The 23719-nt window shown below is 39.0% G+C and overlaps 1 long non-coding RNA gene and 1 pseudogene across 5 annotated transcripts; both read left to right on the top strand.

Annotated features, from left to right (window-relative positions):
* The first annotated feature begins 4040 nt into the window (after positions 1-4040).
* On the top strand, positions 4041-7373 carry LOC110872892. Of its 5 annotated transcripts, XR_004864466.1 has the most exons (7): positions 4041-4341; positions 4426-4435; positions 4640-4939; positions 5112-5201; positions 5338-5500; positions 6409-6696; positions 6967-7373. It is a non-coding gene; the product is annotated as an uncharacterized LOC110872892 (long non-coding RNA). The 5 variants fall into 5 exon arrangements; XR_002554752.2 differs by lacking the exon at positions 6967-7373 and having other exon boundaries at positions 4426-4469; positions 5112-5231; positions 6409-6797; XR_004864463.1 differs by lacking the exon at positions 6967-7373 and having other exon boundaries at positions 5112-5231; positions 6409-6797.
* Positions 7374-8716: 1343 nt separating this feature from the next.
* Positions 8717-10949, top strand: LOC110872893 (annotated as a pseudogene).
* Positions 10950-23719: the final 12770 nt, after the last annotated feature.

Raw genomic sequence — 23719 nt, forward strand, 5'->3', positions numbered from 1 at the left:
ATCTTATGTTCTGAATATATCTGAACATCCAAAAATTTATGTAATCATTAAAATATTTTATTTTAGTGATTGGCATGATAAAATTCCATTCGTCGCGCAATTTGGATTGTTCACGCGTTCGTTACGACTTCCGTCGTAATTAACCGAATAACGCAATCGTACAACCAAACGAACCGACATACGAGATGTTTTTGAGCACATTTTAAGTTCCCTATACTTTAACCTCATTTTAGAGCCTTGAAATGGGGTTAACGGGGCTTAAATGTGTCAAAAATGCAACGAAAACCAAGTTTCTAGGCTGCATGGACCAAAAGTGTAATTCTGTCAAAGGTACCAGGCGGGGCGCGTAAGCCTGCTCTGTATCTTACGCGGGGCGCAATAGCAGCCCAGGTCAGAAACATTGAATCTGGACTTGGGGCTTGTTTTTGATGGTTTTAACACTTGTTTTGGGATACCATCTACTGGATTTTGATAGTATTTCATGTCCATGGTATTCTAAAACCATTAGCCCACTTAGATGGCCAAGATTGATCCCTCCTTCGCAAGACATGATCCTAACGGTTTACCGAAAACTATATATACCCATGCCCTCTTTCATTTTTTTGCACCCTTGATCTAATTAATGCTCTAAGTTGAAGCCTTTGCTTCATACCTAAGTGTTATAGATCAAGTTCTCCCTAGCATGGACCCTTTGTAACCTTCTTTCGTTCTTTTAGTGCTTTTCAAGCGTGAAAGTCAAACAGTGTTTGACTTTCTGCTTTGACCAGTCTTTGGTCAACACAAAGTTCTTTTGAACTTTGCAACATGAGCGTAATCACGATGGTTATAGTCCCTTGTGACTATACCTACTGATTACCACGTTGACTAGGCGTAGTGACGAGTCGTAGTTTCGGTCAAAATGCGTATTTATGCGTATTTTGCAACCAAACTACTCTTGGGTATCAAAACACTTTGTTTTGATATCAAAACCTGTTTTCTAACTTAGTTAAACATGTTTCAACATGTTTAGCTCGTCAGTTTAAGTTTAGTGCTTGTTTAGAGTCGTAAGTCAAGCGGTCTAAACCACCGCTTAGACTTTCGAACTCGACCCGTTTGGTCGATCATTAGGATCCGACCAAGCATGATTAGTGACCATAGTTGCATAGTGATGTGCACAAAATGCAACATATAAATTACATCAATTGTGGCATAAAACTAACCCTTTTTTAGTACTAATTTTGGAAAAAGTGTGCTTTTGTCTTCCTTTTGTATTTTCAGGATTAAATGAGCTCAAATAAACAAAAAAAGCAAAAAGGCAGCTAAATCTAACACAAATACAAGAAAAGGAACAAACGTGGCATGCCCGGCCTCCCGACAGCATCTTCCCAAGCAAAACAAGAGAACAGAAGGCTGAAGACGCCCCGTGCTCAGTGAGCACGGGGGCGTGCCCAAGTGTCAGCAGAAAAGACAAAGTTGTAGAAGCTTCCATCGCCCACCACGGGGCCGTACTCAGCGGACACGGAGTCGTGGTTAACTATAAGATTCGCGAAATCTAGGCAGATCTTGATAGTACAGATATGCTTCTGCACACGGGGTCGTGCTTAGCGGACACGGGGGCGTAGTCAACTAATGCAGACAAACTGCAATTAATGAAGAAAGAGAGGAGGATGGACACGGGGCCGTGCCCGAGCTTCTGTTCAGCCTATAAATAGGATTGCTTGGTTCACTTGCAACTCATCCCTTGGCACACCACCGACCTTCTGTTCAGCCTATTGGAGAAGGATTCGTTAGGAACCACCCTTTATTGCGAGAATCGCGAGAACCAATGTGAACACAACAAAAAATATCTAAAAATAGCAAAAAAACACACAATTCTTTTTAAATATTTTTTTATAAAAAAATCGCTGGATTTCGTTAACAATTTTTTAAAATTTTTTTTTTGCTACTAAAAGTAGCGATTTTAATGTAAAAAATATTAAAAAAAAAAATTTTGTGTGTTTTTTTTTGATTTTTTTAGGTTTTTGGAGGGTTTAGTTTTTAGCATTTTAGCTTGGGTGGGGGGGGGGGCTTGGGGTTCGGTTTTTTTTTAGGTTTTTTGGGGGGTTTTGTTTTTAGCATTTAGCTTGGGGGGGGGGGGTTGGGGGGTTTAGGGTTTTTTTTTTTTTTTTTTTTGGGTGGGGGTGGGGGTTAGGTTTTTTTTAGTTATTTTTGGTTGTGTTCACATTGGTTATCGTGGTTCTCGCAATAAAGGTGGTTCTCGCATGAACCTTACCCTATACTATATATATATATATAGGAGTTGGCCAGAAAGTCCAAATTTCCTAAAAAGTGTAAAAAGTCATAAAACACCGTAATGTCAACCATAAAACACACCAAAAACCCACAAATAATATGATGAAGATTACTAAAACATCATGTATGTGGGTGTGTTTTATGTTGTTTAACATTGTGTGTTTTATATTCATAGTTCTACGATGGTGTGTTTGAAGTTTTTATGGACTATTAGAGTTTGAATATGGTGTTTTAGTAATATTCATTCTATTATTTGTGAGGTTTAGGTGTGTTTTAAGCCTGAAATTATTGTGTTTTATGACTTTTTACACTTTTTAGGAAAAACACACTTTCCGTAGGATCCCCACTCTATATATATATATATGTTAATGGTTTGGTATGTTTTTGGAAAACTGGAAATAGCAGTAAAACTGGGAATAGCAATCCAATGGAATTTTTTTTACTTTTACTGGCGACAAATGACACTTTTAGCGGCGACAATTGTCGTCGGTATAACTCTGTTTTCCTGTAGTAGGAAGGCCGCTAGGGGAGAGAGGGGTGAATGATGGTGTTCGTTTTTTTTTTTGGGATGATTTGTAATATATATTGATGGATGGATAAGCGAGCCGTTTAAGGGGCTGTTTGGCAACATCTGAATGGTTAAGTGCTGAACCAGTAAAAGGTCTGAACCATTAAGTGCTGAATCAGTAAGAGATCTGAACCATTAAGAGCCTGTATAATGCTTAACCGTTCAGAGGCAAATGTCTAACCAATTCAGATCAGAGGTCTTAACCATTCAGACTCTATATAAATCTTAACCATTCAGAGGCAAATGCCTGAACCATTCAGACATCTGCTCGTGAAACAAACAGTCTAAACCATTAAGTGTTGAACCAGTAAGAGGTTTGAACCAATAAAAGCCTCATTAAGTGGTAAATAAACAGCCCCTGTTAAGAGGTAAACAACCACCCCTATGACCAATTAATGGCTTGGTGAAACTTTCGGATATTTTACAACCAAAGAACCAATTTGAGGATGAAACGCTGAGATTGAGGTAGAGTCATAATTATGAATAACTTTCCTCTACTTAAATTTAAAAATTCATTGATGGCATTTAATGCATTTTTGCTACATTAAAGTCTCATGGTTATAATTTATAAATATTTATAGCCAATTAAATTTCTTTAATTTTTTTTAACGAGGAACGACCTCCTAACTACTGTGATACCGGACGTTGTGGACAAGGTCGACTACTCGACCGCCGCCAGCCCCTTGGCTCTTCGAGATGCGTGAAAACCCGACATGCACCTGCCCGAAGGCACGACATTGGAATAATCGGGTAAAACCTCGCCTCTCATCCAAGACGAACCAGGGACACCCGTATTCGCCTTTCACCTGGATGCCGCAGAAAATAATGGTGAGAGTAGGAATCGAACCTGGGTCACAAGGAACATCAAGTTTTCCCCAATCACTCTTCCAGTACCTGATTGGCAATTAATTTTCTTATTAAATATGTTGGTCAGAAGAAGAGACATGTAATGATATAATAATTGGCAATTAATTTTCTTATTAAATATGTTGGTCAAAAGAAAAGACATGTAATAATCTATACTATTATAAAAAGGAGAAGTGATGTACATAAACGTAATTTTACATGCGTACAAACATTACAACAATATGTACAAGAAAATGAAGCCTTTTTAGAGGGGTTGAACTTGTATTTTCACTAAACTTTTTAAGACACTCGAAGGATAAAAGAGTCATTCTCACACACTAAAAACCCTTCCCTGACCTCAAGACCCTAATCGACACAACCTCCTCCTTTAATTACCTCGCTATTCAATTCTACAACTCAATCGCTCAACTATCGGTCTTCTCTCAGCCCTCTCTATATTCTTTCTTCTTGATGTACGCCTCCCCTCTGTCTATGATATCGGTTTGGAAGTTCATGTAGTGGCGCTCAGTTTTTGGTGGAACGCAACCAAGACTCAGGTGATGATTGCCATTCGAACACACATTAAAGACAGGTCCTGTGGGTGAATCGGGGAGAAGGGAGATGGCAGAAGCCCTAGCCGCCGTCGGATGGTTCCGGTGAGTTATTCCGTTATATATACGTATTTATGTATCGGTGACTTCCATCTTCAACTTTCTTTGTGTTCACTGTTGCTTTTTCAGGTTGATACATGTAATCTTCATGCCTGTCTTCTTTGAGAATACGTGTGTGTGTTTTTTCATAATTGGCCACTTGCTTCATTGATCAAAGAGAAATAGTTATTGATTTTGGATCAAATCGACAAGAAAATGATTTTTTATTGACATGAAAAGATTTGTCTTTCTCTCTTTTTTTTTTTGTATGGTGAATTTTTTTTTTTTTGGTTTGTAAACACAGCTTGATCTACTAGCATTCTCTTTATGGATGTAAAAATGGGTTACCAGAATCCAGAATTAGGTCTTGATTGAAGCGAAAGTAACAATTTTGCACGGAAATTGGGGATTTTTATAAGTTAGTGTAGCTGTTGAGGATTCTAGGGTTTGTGAGAGGTGTGTATAAAATTGCGAAGGAAGATGTTTTATTCGCAGTTTATATTAGCAAAAAAGGGTCCGTTAGGGACGATATGGATAGCGGCGCATCTCGAGAGGAAGCTTAGGAAAAATCAGGTTGCTGATACTGATATTGGTGTCTCTGTAGGTAATATTTTGTTTTTTACTGATTTTATTGTTGGAATTTTGGTGGTTGAAGATTATGTTTTGATTATGTTTCTATACTGGGACCTTTTTTTGTGATTCAAAGTAAAATTGGTTATTGAGGTTTTTTTTTAATTAATTTCACTAGGTTCATGCATGTTTCTATTGTCATCCAGGTTGCTTGTGGGTTCGGATTTGTGGTTTTCGCTGACCCGGTGGTTGCTGAAAGAGTTGTGAAAGATAAGCATATCATAGATGGTAGCGATGTGAGTTGTTATGTTCTGTTTTAATTATAGGTACTAAGATCTGTTTAAAGATTAGATTTTTCAAAATTAGATGAATCTTTGATTGCACTGATCATGCATTTGTGAAAAGTTTTGGAATTTAACGAATTTGGGACAGGTGGAGGGGAAGGCGGTTTCAACGGATGATCAAACAAGTTGTTAACTGGAAGAACGGTAGTGTCCAATTCTTGGCGTTTTTTTCCCGGGTATGCTTTGTTCCAACTTCATAGGAAATTTTGCAAAAGAATTCATGGGTGGGGTCAGACGATTGACAAAGTTTGGTATGTTGTGGTTTCTTTTATCAACTTAAAAATAGGCAGTTTTAATTTGTTTACTTGTAAAAGGTCGAACTGGATTTTTCTTTGTCTCAAACAGGTCAAATCATAAAACTAAAATACAAGCCAAAAAGAAACATGTCAAGAGTATATGATTATTGAAATATATGAAAAGTATCTATCCATCTTTATTTAGTTGAACAATCTAGGAGGTTATAAAAACTTGAACAGTCTGAATATGTCATGAGATTTAGTCTTGTAGATCTGGATTGGACTTGTTCGAGAAAATTCTCTCACCGTAGTGAAAACTCGATAACAAGTGCGAAGCGCGCCGAGGCGATAGGTTCATAGGAGCCTTGCACACACAGATGGACTTTATACTTGAAAGTTGTAAAGTAGTATTTCTACTTCTATACGTGCTTGTTCTCTTTCATATGGTTATTGATATGTGAATCACTAAGTAACAGATCTTATTATGGTGGTTCATAGTTGTTCCATCAACATCTGTTTCACCAAGAGGCGCCTCATTTTTAGTATTTAACCAAAAGAAAATAGGCATAACATAACCTTATTGGCATCCTAATTCTTATGTGGCATGTCTTATGGGTAATTTGTCAAAACAATTATTATCATGTATGGTTGAAAACTTTTCAAGCCGAGTTGACCAAAAGCACAAACTATATATTAATTATGATAATAACATTTTTTTCTCTAAATCAAATCAATATGGGCCGGTGTTATGCTAGCAAAATAAACTTTATGATAATTTTACTTGTTTCACCCTTTGTTAGTTTATTTATATATTGTTTTATCTGTTTGACATGTTACTGACATATAGACCCATAGATAAGTGTAAATGGGTCAAAAGCATAACCTTTAGTCCGTTTGTTAAGAGTCTGTTTTGGTATTTGCAGTCACTCAGCATTAACGAGTTTTTGAAACCTGCTGCTGGTGAAAGAAACTACACCCCTTGGCGGGAGTGGAGGCCATAAAGGAGGTAGACGTTACAACCAAGGTTCTGCAAGCCATGCCCCTAAAGCCCCAAAAATTGAAGACTTGCGTCACTTTTCTACTTTAGGTGGCAGGGGAATTATTCTTCTCGCCATGCTGACACGTCATCAACTTTTCAACACTTTTACTGATGGCAGAAGTAATCATATTAGCATAACCGAGTCCTATTTATTCGCAAATGTCTCAGAAATGTAAATTTCTTTTTCTTTCATGTTCTTTTCTGCATTTGTCAGCGTCTTTTATTTAGAAATGCTTTGGATTTTTTCCTAATTTTTAAAGGATTTTAGCGTAATAGTTCTATTTTTTTTTTTGGAGTAGATGTATAATAATTGATAAGTTTTTTGGATGTGCATTAAGCAGTGAGGATTTACCATAGTAGGTATCTATATCATGTATGTTGAGTGTTGACCTGGTTTTAAAATAGGAAGCTGAACCTCAATCTTCATTCATCTTATATTTAGAATGGTGTCGAGTCACAAAGCTTGGAGAGCCCAAGGAATCTGGATGATGTAAGTGATAAGATGAAACAGGGCAGTTGACCGAAACTATAAATGCTGCTTAGTGTCGGCTGATTATTATGCTAGACAGTGCCTATACCTCTAACAAGGTATGCCAACCATTAATGTTCATGATAAGTTTTTCAAGTGGCAAAATGGATTGGTGAGGAGGCTCAGGTAACAGGTAAATAGCGGTAGCTCTTTGGGACGCGTTGAATGGGGCTGGGTCGGCATGTCAAATATGGTTACAAAATTTATGTTATCTATAATAATTTAGTTTTTGTATAAAATGATTTTAGAGGTTTTATGCACTAAAGATGCACACTATTGACCCACTTCTTTTTAAGCTAAACTAGGGGATATGCCCGCCGCGTTGCGGCGTTATGTTACCATTGGTATTCGACTGATATCGGTTCGGCTCGATACAATACCCATATGATACATGCACTCGGTATAACAATATACACCTGTTTTACATCAACTGAAATAATAAAAACAGTTGTTTGGATGGTATTGGTTAATTATAGTATCGGTGTAGATAACAGATTTCTTTTCGCAAAAGAAATTATATAAATATTATCAAAACCGGAAACCAAAAAATATGAGTTTGTTTTTATTTTAAATAGAAGAACTAAATATTTAGAAACCATTTTAGGTTAATTATCTCATAAATATTGTATTGATGGTAAATCTCAAATATCTTTTTACGTTTGAAAGGCTCAATTTTTTAAATAAATAGTGTTTGACCAAAGCGGTCCAACCCTATAAAGATTTCATAAAGACTTATTTACAATATAATGGTTTCATAAAGACTTATTCATAATTTAATTTTTTTTAACAGCCAACAAATCAAATCCTGAGCACTCTCGAGGTACCCACCGGACAAACGGAGTACTCCGAGAGTAACCCGGGTCGTCCACCACCAATTCCGGGGAAAACCCGGTAATCCACTCGCCGTAGGCACGATGGTGAATTACCGGTAAAACCCGTTTGGCTCAAAGATCGAACCCATGTTTCCCTGGGTCTCCTATCACTACCCACCAATGCCTCACTCTTTTTTGCACCAAGTGGGAATTGAACTTGAGTTTTCAAAGAAGAACCCAAATACTCCTACCACTTGAGCTAGAGTTCATTAGTTATTTATAATTTAATTAAACTCAAATTTGAAGGGTAACCCACACGCCCGTAGGCACGATGGTGAATTACCGGTAAAACCCGTTTGGCTCAAGGTGCGAACCCAGTTTTCTCAGGGTCTCCTATCACTGCCCACCAATATCTCACTTTTTTTTACACAAAGTGAAAATTAAACTTTGAGTCTTAAAGAAAACCCATATACTCCTACCAATTAAGTTAGAAGTCATTGACTATTTATAGTTATATTATAATTTAATTAAAATCAAATTTTCAGCACTGTTCATCACAACTTTCGTTTAATATGTATAATATTGATTTAACATGTTGGTCGTTTGATTGGTTAATGATAGAACATGACCCAAATCGTTCTATTCATCAATTGGTTGAAATTCTTAAGGGGTCAAATCTTTCATATGTGTACACAACTTATTTTGTATAATTTTTCTTATCGAATTATGTTCTCGACCCGTATTATCAAGTCCGCCGCAACGCGCGGGTTCCTCACTAGTATAATAATATGTAGGTCACAAGAAAAGACAAGTGATAGAAACAAACGGGGGTTTCGTTAATAATATGTTAGGGAGATATCAAGAAAATGTTGCTTACAAATAGCAATGAAGATATTACAAAATGTGTATCAGGTCAATTAGTTGCTAAAACACTACTATGTATCCTACTACAGTTGCAGTGCTCCTTCTAGTACTCACCGGTATCTTTTTCTGGCGTTGGTGGTCCACCCATCTTCGCCACAAAACCCTACCACCTGGCCCGGTTCCGTTACCGGTCATCGGAAGCCTCCACTTATTAGGAAGCCTCCCACACCGTTCCCTACATAAGCTATCCCAAAAGTACGGTCCCATCATGTCGGTCCGTCTTGGCTCGGTTCAGTTTGTGATAGTCTCGTCACCAGATGCCGCTAAACTCTTCCTAGGGACCCATGACATCGTCTTTGCTTCTCGTCCTCAAATCCAAGCTGCAAAGTATCTATCTTATGACAACAAGGGCATGACTTTTTCAGAATACGGGCCGTATTGGCGGAGTGTAAGAAAGTTTTGCACAATGGAGTTGCTGAGTGCTACGAAACTTAATGGTTTTGCTGGGATGAGAAGAGAGGAGATTGGGCTGATGGTGGAGGAGATGAAAGCTGCGGCAAACGCGCGTAAGGTGGTGAACTTGAGTGAGACAGTAAGTTCGGTGATCGAAGGGATGGTGTGTAGGATGTTGTTTGGCAAGAAAAATGATGAGAGGTTTGTTTTCAAGACTGTTATTGATAAGAGCGTGGAAGCAACGGGTATATTCAATTTGGCTGATTATGTGCCTATGTTGGCTCCGTTTGATCTTCAGGTAATCTCAAGGACCTAACATAATCTTGTTTGTGAATGACACGATATGATTGAACCAAACATGAAATTGGTAGGTTTGGATTTAATCTAACCCACTATTTTGAGAGTTTCGGGTTGACCCACAAGCACATGTAGTTTTTTTTTTTTTGAACCGTAAATTTCTTTTATTCGTGCCGTCGGTGGGACTTGAACCCAAGACCTTCCTCTCTCAAGGTGTTTAAAGGCTTTGTCTTTGCCAATGGACCACCACCCCATTGGTATGTAGTTAACCCCTTAAATCCGTTTATTTAAATAAAACTAAAAAAACATGCTATATTGATAGTTTATTTTGTGCCAAAAATATAAACATAAAACATAAATAAGAATTATAAAAAGGTTTTATGGTTTTGACATAATTGTGTTAATAAATTTAGATTATTTGATATAAACTTTTAGTTTTAGAGTACCATATGAAATATACTATGAAATAAACAGATTGTGATAATGTCAACCGTCGGATAAACGGGTTATGTTTGGGTTCATGTGTTTGACCAATTTAACACCACTATTTGATGCAAATGCATAGGGTTTGACTAAACGCTTTAAGTCATTAAGTAAGGAGCTTGATGAAATGTTTGAGATTTTGATAGACGAACATGAAAAGCGCAATCAAGCATCCGAGTCTCCAAATCGTGATCAAGTGGACTTCATCGACATATTGCTATCACTAAAACAAGAGTATTCAAACACCCATGATAATCTATCCTATACAATTGACTAGATATGGTAGCCGGTGCCATTGACACTGCCAAAACATCCATTGAATGGATTCTATCTGTTCTTATTAAACATCCTAGAGTAATGAAGGAGCTACAAAAAGAGTTGAAAACTATGGTTGGAGATAAAATGATGGTTGAAGAATCTGATTTGACAAGGTTAAGATACCTACACATGGTAGTTAAGGAAACTTTTCGGCTTTATCCGGTAGCTCTACTCTTGGTTCCTCATCAATCTATGGAGGACATCGTGATCAACGGTTACACTATACCAAAGAAAACAAGAGTTTTTGTAAATTATTGGGCATTTGGACGTGACCAGAAAGTTTGGTCCGACAATTGGGATGAGTTTCTTCCCGAGAGGTTTCTTGACAACGAAATTGATTTTCGGGGACATGATTTTAAGCTTATACAATTTGGCATAGGAAGAAGAGGATGTCCTGGAATGAATCTGGGATTACTAAATATTGGCTTGGTGGTTTCTAACATGGTGCATTGGTTTGATTGGGAGCTACCAAATGGCATGTCACCAACTGAGTTGGACATGAAAGAAAAATTTGGATTAACTACCCCAAGAGAGAAGCCCTTATTAGCTGTTCCGATATACCTCACCTAAGTATCATCGTGTAAAATGTTAAGCTTCACAAAAAAATGCCTAAAAATAATATGTTCGTATTTGAATTGCTATGAAACTTTTTCTGTTTTGAAATAAAAATGGTTGTCATGACCTTCCCGTAACGATCATGATATCATCTTTGCTAAATTATTATTTATTCTACACAAGCAGTCCTTAATAGAAAATCTCTATTGGCAGGGGCGGATCTACCCATGATGGTGGGTGGGCGGCCGCACCCTCTTGAAAATTTTCAACGCCCTCTTTAGAAAAAAAATGTTATGAATTTATAAAAAAAATTATAAAAACCGGTAGCGAACCGGTACTAGAAACGCTAAAAGTCGGTACCGAATTGGTACTTAGCATTCTTTTGTTCGGGAAGTTCGGTACCGGTACCCAATATTATTTTCTCATCTCTCATCACGGGTTTCATACGAACAACATCATTTACATACAACTTTTTTGGTTGATTTTCTTTTGATTACTTTTTATAGTTTTCTACATTTTCTTTTTATTCTTGTTAGTGGTTCCGTATGCAACGTGCTCATAGTGATTTTAAAACACATGTAAACACAGATTAAATAACAAAAGAAGTTCGCCGCAACACGGCTAGCGTGATAAACCTATTTTAATGCATTTTTGCTACGTTACAGTCTCATGGTTATAAATATTTATAGCCAATTAATTTTCTTTTTTTTTGGACGACAAGAAACAACATGCCATTTAATGCATTTTTGCTACCACTACCTCATTCGCATTGGCAATTAATTACTATATGCAAATGAAATGAACAGTTATTATAATATATTAATATATTCATAATTATTATTATTTTCTTTACTTTCCTAGTTGAATAAGTTTGGTGTCAATCAATACTGGTATCGAAAATACCGGTACGGTCCAGTTCATTATCGGAAGGTAAAAATCGGTACCAGTCTGATACAGAAAACGCCAAAAGTCGGTACCGGATTAAGTTTGAAAATCTTTTAGTTCGAGAAATTCGGTACTGCTACACGTTACCAATTGCTCATCCCTGATTAGAGTGTTGGTGCACTTGTGTCTGTACTTTGTCTGTATTCGGTCTGTATGTAACGATGTCCTTGTAAGTCATGTAAGTTGACCAAGTCAACCGTCCTCCTGGTTTGACTTAGTCAACAGTTGAAAGATGTTTTGTGTCGAAGGATAAGAGGTCGAAGGATAATGTGGATCCTTCGACCTCATCGAAAGATATGGTTCGAATATTAGACCTCGAAGGATCATCCTTCGAGGTCCATGCTTATCTTTCGAACATGTTGTCATCGATAGATGATCCTTCGGACCATCTATCAGATCCTTCGATCAGACATCAGATGTTTGGGGTATATATACCCATGCATGTGTTGAGTTTCAGTAGACAGACACACAGACAGAAAGATACCGAGAGATAGGTTGAGAGCATTCTGTCCAAAACTCACACACACACTTAGAGAGTTTATAGAACATTTCTGTAAACATTGAGCTTGTAACCGAACCCTCATTGCATTAATACAAGTTGTGTTAATCGGTGAACTTGTGTGTTTGTTTCTCTACTTGCTACTAACTCGGTTTGCTTGCTAGCTTGGATTCCGCACTCGCTAGTAGGTTTGTATAACAAGGTTTAGGTTCGTAATCCTCCGCGAAACAGGGACCTACAAGTGGTATCAGAGCTAAGGCTCTTAACCTTGTTTAAAACCGGGTTTTTACAAGTTTTGGTGTGTTGAAACACTTGGTTTTGCACCTGTTTTTACTTGGTTTTTTGCATTTTCTTTGAGTAAAAACGTGTCTAAACTAACCGGGAGTGTTTAAAGTGGGGTTGGGTAACTTGAAAAATTGTTTTAAGTGATTTTGAATTTTCCGGCTATATTCCGGTTCAAAATTCCGGTGACTGGTGTTGAAGATAAGGTTGTCATTTTTGGCAAACTTTTTTGGCAAACTTTCAAAGTTGGTGGTGATAGGACAGCCTGCACATACCATCTTGCCGAAAGTTGACCTACCAACCTGTCACCTTTTCACCAACCTTTCACATCAGATTAGCTTGTGTCAGAAGTCTCGAAGGATATCTTTCGATATCGAAAGATCATCTTTCGATCAAGAAAGGGTCGAAAGATTACTATCCTTCGATTCATCTTTCAAAGTTTGAATTATATCCTTCGAGAAAGGAATCTTTTCGAAAGACTAGTGTCCGAAAGATTAGGATCCTTCGTATTGGTGAATCTTTCGAGATCTGTTGTTCGAAAGATAAGGATTTAGCTCGAAAGATAAGGATCTTTCAAAGGAGAATCCTTCGAGCTCTTGAATCTTTCGAAATCATTGTTCGAGAGTCAACAGTAATCTTTCGAATACTGTTGATCCTTCGAACAAGGTTATATCTTTCGATTGTGGTCTGTTTGTTGTTAACAGGTTTCTGTGATTTCAGATCCTTCGACCAGGGTCCTTCGACTGGGAGTGATCTTTCGGGTGCTCATCATCTTTCGTGACTTGGACATAGAATTTATTTTTCTTGTCAAAGATGAATCCGAGTTGGTGGGGAAGTCCGGCTCCAGACAGTGGAAAATACATGAATACCAGTCAATCTCCATCATGGGCCGAATCGCCAGTATCTACATCCTCACAAACAAATGCCACTCCAGCTGGTCAATGGGCGTTTGTTTCAAATCAAACTCCGAGTATTCAAAGTATTCTACTAAGCGAAAGTGAAACCGGAAGTTTGAACAGGCCTCCAAAGTTGATGCATCTTAATGAATATCCGGGATGGGTTGATCGTTTCCATACATACATTCTTGGTCAAAATACAGAGTTGTGGTTGCGGTTCACTACGGAATTCGATCAAACTATCGAGGTTGCTGCTTCTTCTACAGCTACATTTGCCGATCTTCCTGATGATCAAAAGAAGACGTATGACTTAGAAAAGAAAGCATACGCTATTCTCACTCAAGCACTGAGCAAGGATATTTATCATCAGTTCGTCAGTTTCAAGACTACGAAGAAGCTGTGGGATGCATTGAAGACAAGAGGAGTAGGTAATGAAGCCACACGTCAACTACGACGAGATCTACTGAAGAAAGAATTCGATGGCTTCACATGTATGGATAAGGAGTCCTTGGGAGATATGACAAGCCGTTTCTATCACCTACTTACTGAGCTGACCAACTTTGAAGTCACAACGACTCCAACAGAGGTGGTAAAGAAGTTTGCCGATGCATTGCCTCCTCAATGGAATAACTTCCTGGAAATCTTGAAGTACAACGGAACGTTGAAAACTACAAATATCAACGATTTCGTGCAGCTTCTGGAGAACAAGGATCAGGAAGAAACATTGAAGGCAAAGAGAGTTGCAGTGCCACAGAACCCAGAGATGTATTATGGCACCTCCACTTCTTCATCAGTGAAAGCCGGTTCACATGCTCCACTTCAAACGGCGTTTGTCACAAGCACGGATATGTATGGCAATCCAGTGCAAGTCCCTGTAAAGCCGCCTCCAACCACAGACCTGTATGGAAATCCAATACAACCACCTCCTCCTCCTACTCAACAACCACAATATGCGTGTTATGGAGGAACATCATCTGCTGCAGGTCAACAATCAAAGTCAAGTACAGTACAGCTCGACACGTCAAGCTTCTCTAAAATCAGTGTAGAAGTAGCGAAGGAACACATGGAGCTGCTTAACACTGTAGTGAGCGCGTACTGTGGGCTGATAGAAGGTCAGATTGGAAACATTAATCTGACACAAGAAGATTACAGGCAGATTGATAAGGAAGAGATGGACTTGATGGATATCAAGTGGGCCTTTGCGAGTGCAGTGAGAAGAGCAAAGGATTGGATGGAAAGTACTGGCAGAACCAGCTTGGAAAGCAAGCGAGACACCAAGTATGGGTTCGATAAGCAAGCTGTTAAGTGCTTCAACTGTGGTGAACGGGGCCACTTTAAAAGGGAATGTACAAAGCCAGCACAGCACGGGAATCAAAATCCCTTCAGAAACCGAGGCAACCAGCAGAATCAGAACAGAAACACTGAGCGTTCATTGGTGCCTGCAAATAACCAAACCAACCGAGCACTTGCAGTTCAGGTGGATGAAGGTTGTGACTGGTCAATCCAGTTGGGTGGTGATGCTCCTGATGAAACAGCATGTTTTGCTCAAATTGTGAAAGAGTTGGTTCACACCAGTGGTAGAGAATCTTCTGCCAGTGGTGGTGAATCGTCTGAAGATGAAGACTCTTCTGGTTATAGCAGGAGTGCTGATGAAGAATCATCCAATTCTGGTGATGATTATGTGGGTGAGACATCGAATGCAGCAATCGATGCAGATATTGATGAACTCTTGGAGGAAGCTGCAGCGGAAACTCAAAGAAGATCTATTTTGGTGGATCAAGCTGCTTATACTTCGTCTTCTCTCCATTCAGCCTTTATGGCTAATGTCGACGGTTCATCAAGTCAGGTATGTGTCGATGAACCCACTGCTGTTAATTGTGATGAATGTGCTAGGCTGCATGCTAGATGTGCTGAAATGGAGAAAAGTATGTCTGAGTTGCAAGGCAAACATGATGCTTTACAAGCTAGTTTGTTTGACTTGCAAGACAAACATACTACTGTGAATGAGAATTTGAGTGACTTGCAAAGTAAGCATGACGCTTTGCAAGAGAAATATGATGTGACATTCATCCACAATCAGAAGTTGACTGTGGATCTCTCAAAATGCACAGAAGCCAACATGTTTCATGAAAACCATGAAAAAGAATTTAAGTCAATGATTGAAACATTAAAGAAAGATAAAACTGAATTGACTAAAATGGTTTCAAGAAAACAAACTGATATTAATTTGTATATATCTCGCCTTGAGAGTATGCAAAAAGAGATGGCTTGTGTGAAAACCGAAAGTGATGCGATCCAACTCAAGCTAGACAGTTATTTGAGTTGTGTTAGATCACATCATTGACGTTCAGAAGGAAAAGAGAGATGTCACATGCATAGGCTACAAGAAGTGTCCACCACCAGTGAGACATAATTATGACGCCATGCCTGATGAAGAGGACAGAGTTTTCTTTGAACCTTCTGTGCCTCTAGATGTTAAGGAGTTTGCTGCAGGACTCGGATACCAAAAGGAAGTATCCTCAGATTCAGATGTGTCAGCAGATACATTTGTGAGTGCTGAACAGAATCAAGATCCTCCAGTTGTGATTGAGGATGCTGATTCGTCTGATGATGAATCTGACGATGCTGTCCCAGCAAAGTCTGATGCGGTAGCCAAAAATGGGGACATATCTCTTGAGAATCACATTCTATGTGATCCCCCTGTTCAACCCGCTAAGACTGTTGCAACTGAGTCCTCATCTGCAGGAGAGCCGGAGAGTGTGAATTTGCTGTACACTCTAGTTGGTGATGATAAAATTTACTCAGACAAAGATTTTCCCATTAAGAATGTTAATCAATCCTTAATCTGCAAAGTCTTTGAGAATTCGACGAGTAAGTTCTTGGGAAAGGCAGGACCTAAAGTTACAGTTACACAGTGTCCTCCTATCCCAAAGGCTGAAGTTCGAAAGCAATTTGGCAACAAGAAATTGCCAACAGTGCCAACACAGCAAAATCACACCAAACCCAAAGGTAAAACACCGGCTCAAGCTAACAAGAAGCCGAACCAAAAGAAGAAGAAGAATGTTAACTTTGTGAAATCGACGGGAACAGACAAAATTGAAAAGTTTGAAAATCAATCTAACTTAGATTTTGTCAAGAAAGCTATTGTCGAGAAAAGAAATGAACCAAGCAGTTCAAAACCTAGTACCTCGGGTTCACAAAGTTCAACATCATCGGCTAGACGATCACATGATTCTTCGGGGTTTGTTGAACGAAGATCATGTTTTGAGTGTGGAACCATTGGGCATATTATTAGAAACTGCCCATATCTTCATAAACAAAAAGGAAAGGATGATGATCCCCGTGGCAAAACTGACCGTAAGCCAACTGTTTCTACAAAACAAGATTCCCGCCTTGTAAAAGAAAGGGAAAAGAAACAGAAACGCCAACAGGTCAAAAAGATAGAAAAAGCGATTAAAACCGATGCGGTTCAAAAACAATCTGTTGTTGTAAAACCAGACAATTCTAAAACTTCAAATCATCAAGAAGTTAAAATTTTAAAGAAAAACACTGGTGAAACCAAACAGACTTGGAAACCAAAAACGGTTACTGAATCAGGGGGACCATCACAATTCACCAATCATCAAAGACAAGAAGTGATTGTCATTGATGAAAATGGAAGACCCAAGACCACAATGGCTTGGGTCCCCATCTCCAACTAATTCATTTGAGTTCATGTGCAGGGTGCTTCAGGAGGAACTATCAGTAGTCACTGGATTGTTGATAGTGGGGCATCCAGGCACATGACGGGCGACATGAAGCTTCTCTACGACGTTAAATCTATTAGAGGAGGTTATGTTGCTTTTGCTGGAGATAAAGGTGGATACATTACGGGTGAAGGAATGATATCTAACGGGATTGTCAGCTTTGACAAGATCAATTTTGTGCAACAACTTGATCACAATCTTCTTAGTGTTTCTCAAATTTGTGACAAGAAATTTTCAGTACACTTTGATGCTAATGGATGTTATGTGCTGAAACCCGGCTTCAAAATTCCAAAAGAATGGATTCTCTTGTCGGCTCCAAGGATAAATGATTTGTACGTCCTTGACATGAGCCAGGCTATTACTACGTCTGCACAAGCAACTTGTTTCGTTTCCAAAGCCACAGAAAAAGACACTATCTCTTGGCACAGACGAATGGGTCACATTCACTTACGCAAAATGAATCATTTGGTTTCAAATGAATTGGTGAATGGTGTTCCCCTCAAAAATTTCCATCTTCAAGACATCTGTGTTTCGTGCCAGAAAGGAAAGCAAACAAAGAAGAAGCACCCTACAAAGAAGATCAACACAGTGGCAGTTCCTCTTGAACGTTTGCACATGGATTTGTTCGGTCCTGTCAAGCACAAGAGTATTCGGGGTGATCAATACTGCCTCGTGGTTACTGATGATTATTCAAGATTTTCTTGGGTTGCGTTCATGGCACACAAGAGTGAAACCTTTGGCATTATCAAAAACTTGATCATTCAGATTGAGAATTTATATAAGTTGAAGGTTAGGCGGATACGTAGCGACAATGGTACTGAATTTAAAAATCATTCCATGGCGGAGTTCTGTACTTCAAAAGGTATTCTTCATGAGTTTAGTGCAGCTTATACTCCTCAACAGAATGGTGTCGCTGAACGTAAGAACCGCACATTGATCGAGACTGCTAGGACAATGTTGGTAGAGTCACAGTTGCCCATTCCATTCTGGACTGAAGCTGTGGCCTCTGCATGTTACACATTGAACAGAGTCCTTACAGTCAAAAGACACAACAAGACCTGCTTTGAGCTTCTTCAAAAACGGAAACCAGATTTGTCTTATCTAGAACCGTTTGGAGCTCCATGCACAATCATCGATCCTAATGGAAAGTTTGGGGCAAGAGCAATTGATGGATACTTTCTTGGGTATGCCACCCCTAACTTACGAGTCTGGAATCTAGAGACCGAAAGGGTCGAGGAATGGTCTGAGGTCAGAGTACAAAGGCACACCTTGCCAGTCAAAAATCCGGGTCAACCTTGGATGTTTGAGTACGATGACTTCTTCAATTCGATCAATGTTGAAGCCGTTGAAGAAAATGCTGCGGCTAGGATGTTTTTCGAGAGTGACAATGCAACAGTTTCACCGGTGGTTCGTCCAATTCTTGTTAATCAAGAACCATCTTCTTCGGTGAACAATAATGCTCTCAACAATGAGGATTTTCATGATGCAAACGAATTGAACGAATCTTCAGAGGATGATGAATTTCTAGATGCAGATCAAGAAGCTCCTACAACAGCAGTTCATGGTACTTCAGAGGGTACTCCTCCAGTGGATACACATAGAACAGCTGAGACTACTGCATCATCCTCTTCGTCAATTCCGGGTCTTGAATTGGTTGTTGATCTTAATCTTAACAACCTGGGTATAAATGTTCCAGTTCCAGATAATCCAGAAATAAGGATTCATAATACCCATCCTCAACGAAACATCATTGGAAATGTGCAAAGTGGCGTACAAACAAGAAACATGTTGCGAAACAACAACAATGCAGGCTTGTATGCAGCTATTCGAGAATCCGGGCAACAAAACGATTGGTCTTTCGCGTGTTATGTCTCACAGGAAGAACCAAGAACGTGGAAAGAAGCCCTGAAAGATAATGCTTGGGTTGAAGCAATGCAGGAAGAACTGCAACAATTCCAGAAGCTGGGTGTCTGGAAACTAGTAGAGAAACCTGCTGGATATAAGAAGATTGGTACCCGTTGGGTTTTCAAATGCAAAAAGGATGACCGCGGAGTTGTTATCCGAAACAAAGCACGTTTAGTCGTTCAGGGTTTTCGTCAGATTGAAGGGATCGACTACAACGAAGTCTATGCACCAGTGGCACGTCTCGAAGCAATTCGAATCTTTCTAGCCTATGCGTCCTTCAAAGGATTCAAGGTCTATCAGATGGACGTGAAAAGTGCATTTTTACACGGTGTGGTTGAAGAAGAGGTGTACGTCGAACAGCCTCCAGGTTTTGAAGATCCTATCCATCCCGATCGGGTTTGGTTGCTCAACAAAGCTCTTTATGGTCTTCATCAAGCACCACGAGCTTGGTATGCAACCTTATCACACTATCTGCTGGAGAACGGTTTTCGTAGAGGTCTTATCGACTGTACTCTTTTCATCAAAGAACAAGATGGAGATCTTCTTCTGGTACAGGTATATGTTGATGACATTATTTTTGGTTCTACTAATGATGTCTTGTGTAGGGAATTCGAGCGCATCATGCAGGATAAATTCGAGATGAGTGCTATGGGGGAAATGACTTTCTTCTTGGGCCTACAAGTACAACAAACGGAGTCTGGGATATTCATCCATCAGACTAAATATGTTGGTGACATCTTGAGCCGGTTCCAGATGTCTGATGCAACGCCCATTGGTACCCCATTGCCAACTAATCACGGAATTACTCCAGACTTGAAGGGAGAAGCTGTTAGCCCTTCTATCTATCGCGCCATGATCGGATCTCTTATGTACCTCACAGCATCAAGGCCAGACATAATGTACCCGACGTGCCTGCTTGCTAGATATCAAGTTAACCCGAAGGCCTCACATCTTGCTGCTGTTAAAAGGATTTTTCGTTATTTGAAGGCGTACCCTGACACCGGTCTGTGGTACCCTAGGGATAATAACTTTGAATTGGTAGCTTTCAGTGATTCTGATTTTGGCGGATGCAAAATCGACGGTAAATCCACAACGGCTGGATGTCAGTTTTTAGGAAATCGCCTAGTCACATGGCAGTGCAAGAAGCAGATGTGTGTAGCTACATCAACATGCGAAGCTGAATACATTGCTGCCTCAAGTTGTTGCTCCCAAGTTCTTTGGATCCAACAACAAATGCGGGACTACGGTTTTGAATTCCTAACTACTCCTATTTACGTTGATAATTCTGCTGCCTTAGATATCACTAGAAATCCTGTGCAGCATTCAAAGACCAAACACATCGAAATCAAATATCACTTCATACGTGATTGCTTTGAGAAAAGGCTAATCGATGTTGTTAAGGTCCACACCGATGACCAACGTGCCGACTTATTTACCAAAGCATTTGACAAATCAAGATTTGACTTTTTATTATTGGTAAACGGCATTAAGGTCAAGCAAGAGTAAAACCAACATCGGAAAATCATTTTTGTAAATACCTTTGTGTTTTTTTTCAATTTGTCTTAGTTTATTGATTTTAGGGGGAGTAAATCCAAAATCTGAAAATCCAAAAACATCGAAAAAATTTCAAAAACACAAAAACAATAGAAAAACAAAAATGAGTTTCCTGGCGAGCAAAAGAGAAAATGATAGTACATCAGTGGTCTATCCAAGCCTCTTCAAACCTTAAATGAAAAACGATAAGCAGCTCTATATAAGATGTATCGGTAGGCTCACAATCATTTTAAAGTGTGCAGGGTGATATAAATCTTAAATCGACTGAAGATCAGGTGGGAACCATTCATTGGCATATGGTCTTAGTACCGAAATTTCGTTTGATAGATTGCCGAGGTTCTGAGATATTCGGTCTTTATGCTGCTTATCATCTGGGTATCATGGTTGTATCTTTTACCGAAAAATAACGGGGACGCAAGTCTAGATCTTCCATGATACTATGCATACGTGTACATATTACATACTGCATTCGACCTCAATAAGTGATAAACAATCACATGTCCAAATCAAATAAGTGATAAAATATCACATTTATCCGGGTGTCAAGTTCGTCTCTCTGCTGTACGAAAGTACTGACCTGTTCACGGACTTGCACCTGTGCCCTCATGCATATGAAAATCAAGTTCCTCATCAATAAGTGATTATATCACAAAGGGCTTGTTTTCAATTCAAAATAAGTGAGTATCTCACAGCTTATACGGTCAAACAGATGATAATCGGTATACTCACCGGTAAGATGAACCCTCGTGCATACCTTGATACGGGAATGTGTCGTGATGTGGATGAACACCGGTCGGTAAGTATAAATCATACCTTAACGTATCCCCTCGCCATGATTACATCTGATGAGTTGAGCTTAAGTGGACAACAATACCGATAATTGTTATAGGATGCTTATCTTAATGTTAACTAACTGAACAACAAGAGTGTTTTGGCATGACCGTACACTGATATGATTCTCTTACCCTCGAAACTCGCAAAAAGAATGTTTGTATATATTTATTTATTTACTGCTTAACTTTTATTGTCTTCTTTTAAACAGTTTCGTCGTTTGGTGCATATCAGCACGACATTAGCGGTGATGTCGTTTGATAACACTCAAAGGATTTTAACTTGTTGTCTTTTAATTTCAAAAATACCAAAAAGATTTTAGGAGTGTTTTAATATAAACTTCATAAAAGCCAAAAAGATTTTATTTCTACTTTATTTTCGATCGTACGATGTTGGAGCTCGAGTCTTCGTTACCTGAAACCTGACTGAAAACCGAACTGACTAAATCTTCATAAACGGTCAAAAATTTGCATGTTTGAAAGTTAAAAACTAAAGTTGACAAATTTAAACTTTCAGACTGTCGGACGGTGTTTGATTGTGACATGGTCATTCGTGTGTCATTTGTTTATACTATATTCCAAGCAGTTGTTCTCATTATGCGTTTAGATTTCTTGCATGTGCAGATTCTAAAGGCTAGGAGAACATGGTCGATGACAAGCTTTGGAATGAAGACACGACGAGAAGGCGCTCAACTGATGAAGATGATTGAGTTGCCGCTGGCCATCATCAACACCACAAGGATCTCACTTCATAAAGATAAAGTCTTTTCACGAGCATAACTCAAGGGGGAGCTTATGTTAAGGGGGAGTTTGTCAACACACTTCCTACATGATACGGGTAGTTTGTTGATACACTCTCCGCTTTCAAGACGTGAAGACTTTGAAGATCCTCCGACTTTGAAGACTTGAAAGGACATCAGAGTTTTGAGAACTCGAAGACCAAAGACCGTCGAAGTTCAAGACAAGTCTACATTTATTGGAAGACAAAGACAAAGCTACAACCAAGGGGGAGTTTGTTGGTGCACTTGTGTCTGTACTTTGTCTGTATTCGGTCTGTATGTAACGATGTCCTTGTAAGTCATGTAAGTTGACCAAGTCAACCGTCCTCCTGGTTTGACTTAGTCAACAGTTGAAAGATGTTTTGTGTCGAAGGATAAGAGGTCGAAGGATAATGTGGATCCTTCGACCTCATCGAAAGATATGGTTCGAATATTAGACCTCGAAGGATCATCCTTCGAGGTCCATGCTTATCTTTCGAACATGTTGTCATCGATAGATGATCCTTCGGACCATCTATCAGATCCTTCGATCAGACATCAGATGTTTGGGGTATATATACCCATGCATGTGTTGAGTTTCAGTAGACAGACACACAGACAGAAAGATACCGAGAGATAGGTTGAGAGCATTCTGTCCAAAACTCACACACACACTTAGAGAGTTTATAGAACATTTCTGTAAACATTGAGCTTGTAACCGAACCCTCATTGCATTAATACAAGTTGTGTTAATCGGTGAACTTGTGTGTTTGTTTCTCTACTTGCTACTAACTCGGTTTGCTTGCTAGCTTGGATTCCGCACTCGCTAGTAGGTTTGTATAACAAGGTTTAGGTTCGTAATCCTCCGCGAAACAGGGACCTACATAGAGCTCTCTGGCAACCGATACCGAAAATACCGGTTACGGTACCGGTATATGAAAGTAAAAATCGGTAGCGAACCGGTACTAGAAACGCCAAAATTCGGTACCGAATTGGTACTTAGGATCCTTTTGTTTGGGAAATTCGGTACCGGTACCCAATATTATTTGCTCATCTCTGACCACGGGTTTCATACGAACAATATTATTAACATACAACTTTTTTAGTTGATTTTCTTTGGATTATTTTTATACTTTTTTACATTTTTTTTATTCTTGTTAGTGGTTCCGTGTACAACTTTTTTAGTTGATTTTCTTTGGATTATTTTTATACTTTTTTACATTTTTTTTATTCTTGTTAGTGGTTCCGTGTGCAACGCGCTCGTAGTGATTTTAAAACAAATGAAAACACAAACTAAATAACAAAAGAAGTTCGCCGCAACACGGCTAGGGTGATAAACCTAGTTTAATGCATTTTTGCTAGGTTAGAGTCTCATGGTTATAAATATTTATAGCCAATTAATTTTCTTTTTTTACGACAAGAAACAACGTGCCATTTAATGCATTTTTGCTAGCATTACCTCATTCGCA

This window comes from Helianthus annuus, chromosome 8 (genome assembly GCF_002127325.2).
Source record: "Helianthus annuus cultivar XRQ/B chromosome 8, HanXRQr2.0-SUNRISE, whole genome shotgun sequence".
Classification (NCBI taxonomy): Eukaryota; Viridiplantae; Streptophyta; class Magnoliopsida; order Asterales; family Asteraceae; genus Helianthus; species Helianthus annuus.